Consider the following 2773-nt stretch of genomic DNA (forward strand, 5'->3'; position numbering starts at 1 on the left):
ATCATCTAAAATGACAAACAAATCTCTTAAAGATTACTCAGCACCTTATGCACATGGGCTTTTGTCTAGCATTACTAGACCACCCATTGAAGCTAATAATTTTGAGATTAAGCCCGCGGTGATCACAATGGTTCAGCAAAATCAATTTGGAGGCAGACCACATGAAGATCCAAACCAACACTTGAAAATCTTTTATAAAATTTATAGTACAATGAAAATGAATGAAGTTCTAGAAGAAATAGTAAGATTATTGTTATTCGGGTTTTTCTTAAGGGAGAGAGCCAAGCAGTGGCTTAATTCCTTATCAACTAATAATATCTCACATCTTGTGAGCAATGTGAGCAATAATTCCTTGATAAGTTCTATCCTCCCTATAAAACTGCTCACATGAGGAATCTTATAGCAAGCTTCAGACAGTCGGATTCAGAATCACTATTTGAAGCATGAGATAGATTCAAAAATATGCTCAGGCAATGCCCACATTATGAACTTGAGAAGTGGTTAGTTCTCCACACTTTTTATAACAGCATCAACTATCACACAAAGGTGTCCCTAGACTCTGTAGCTGGAGCGGCATCAATGAACAAAAGTCTAAATAAGGCCAAAGATATTATAGAGAGTGTAGCTCAGAACCATCATCAATGAGCATCTGAAAGATGTGGAGGCTCCTTCTCTAGAAATCTTATCAAGGCATCAAGAAAGTTTGACGTGGATGCAATTGTTGGACACAAACAATCTAATGCCAGAGATTTATGGGTATTACTTGAATTTAAGCTACTCTGAATTAAATTCAAATTATAGTCTAAATGACCTGAGCGGATAATCTCAGGCTTCCAGCAGGGGCTGGTTTTTGTTATGTGCCAAAGAGCGGTTGGGCAAGTCTGCAGAGCAGTAGAGCAGGTTTGCAGAGCGGCAGACCAGAGCGTCCGAGCAGATCTAGAGAGCGGTTGACCATATCTGCAGAGCGTAAGCGACAGGGTTGGTCTACAGAGCGGAAGACCAGGTCTGCAAAGCGGAGCGATAGGGCTGGTCTGCAGAGCGGAAGACAAGGTCTGTAGGGCGAAAGACCAGGTCTGCAGAATGGAACAACAGTGCTGGTCTGCAGAGCGGAAGACCAAGTCTGCAGAGCGGAAGACCAGGTCTACAGAGCGGAGCGACAAGGCTGGTCTGTAGAGCGGAAGACCAGGTCTACAGAGTGAAGCGACAGGGCTGGTCTGCAAAGCGGAAGACAAGGTCTACAGGGTGGAAGACCAGGTCTGCAGAACGGAACAACAGTGCTGGTCTGCAAAGCAGAAGACCAAGTCTGTAGAGTGGAAGACCATGTCTACAGAGCGGAGCGACAGCACTGGTCTACAGAGCGGAACGGTAGGGCTGATCTGCAAAGTAGAAGACCATAGCAGCAGGGCAGGTCTGCAGAGCGGTAGACTAGAGTAGTAGACAGAGGGGCACTTGATCTGGCAAAAGACAGATCGAGTGAGGAGACTGGCCGACCGGGAAAATTGACCGAGGCCTGCGAGAGTCGCAGTTTCCTTGAAACAGATTCACCCACCTCTAGTTGTGCTTCAAGGCTTACAAAGGTCGTCTATTTTCTAGGATACAACGGTTGATCATGAATCCAACCAAGCACTGGCGGTCATAGCGAATTGGGTGGCACCCGAATGCTACCACGGGTACTCCGTCGAGCAAGAGCTGCACGACAGAGGAGGAGGAAGAAAATGGGGAGCCTTTGCTATGCAGTGTGATCCGGACCCTGGATTTGCACCCCCCCCTTGCGCACCCACGCGTGAGAGAGAGCCTCTCCCCATACATTTGTTCACATCCTCAATGCATGTGAATCAATTTAAACCAACAAAAGTGCCTTGAAACTTCCAATATGGGACTAAAGTCTCATTCACATTGGTGTCTCTTTCCTATTCCATTTCTTCTCCATTCATTTATTCAACAACAATTACTCTTATATCTACAAAGTTAGATGCTTTGACTAAAAAGCTTGAGAATATGGGAACTAGTACGACCAATGCAATTGTATGTGTATGTGACACGTGTGGAAGCACGGACCATGCTCAAGAAACTTATCCTTTGGGGCCATCTCTACATAAATAAATCAACTTGAGTAATGTGATGCAATAGTAAGTTATAATCAAAGACAAAATAATCCGTACTGCAACACATATAACCTTGGGTGGAGAATTATCCAAATTTTTCTTACCAAAACAATCAAGATCAAGGACCATCTACAGGGGCAAGGCCAAGTTACCAACCCAGACAATAAGGCTATCAACAACAATCGTCACAAGGCTATCAACTATCCTGGATTAAAAAGATGCTTGTGGAAGTTGTTATTGAGCAAAAGGAAATGAAAAATTAAATCAAGCAACTCACTCAAAGAATGGATAACACTGAAAAACACCAGAAGCTTTTCTAGACAAGCTTGATGTGAATCCAGTTAAACATTGTAACAGAATAGAGCTTCAGAGTGGACGGACCTTGGGAGATCCCCAAGTGACTGCTCCTAAAGGGATTAATAATTTAGAAGAGCTCTCTCCTCCCTCACCTAACCTAGTTAAGATCCAAGATGATAAGGAGATTACCAAGAAGGTTGAAGAGACTCTTCCACCACCACCCCAAAGTTAAACGGTCCCTTTTCCACAAAGATTAGATATGACAAAGAAAGACGAAGAGTTTGGCAGATTTTTAGAAAAGGTCAAAGAGCTTTGTATTGAGATTCCTCTGATTGATGCTCTTCACCAGATGCCCAAGTTCACTAAATTTT

General features: G+C 43.6%; 1 non-coding gene across 1 annotated transcript; it reads right to left on the minus strand.

Moving 5' to 3' along the window:
- Window positions 1-385: 385 nt before the first annotated feature.
- Window positions 386-491, minus strand: LOC122003265. Its single transcript, XR_006117909.1, has one exon. It is a non-coding gene; the product is annotated as a small nucleolar RNA R71 (small nucleolar RNA).
- Window positions 492-2773: the final 2282 nt, after the last annotated feature.

Source organism: Zingiber officinale, chromosome 7A (assembly GCF_018446385.1).
Source record: "Zingiber officinale cultivar Zhangliang chromosome 7A, Zo_v1.1, whole genome shotgun sequence".
Lineage (NCBI taxonomy): Eukaryota > Viridiplantae > Streptophyta > Magnoliopsida > Zingiberales > Zingiberaceae > Zingiber > Zingiber officinale.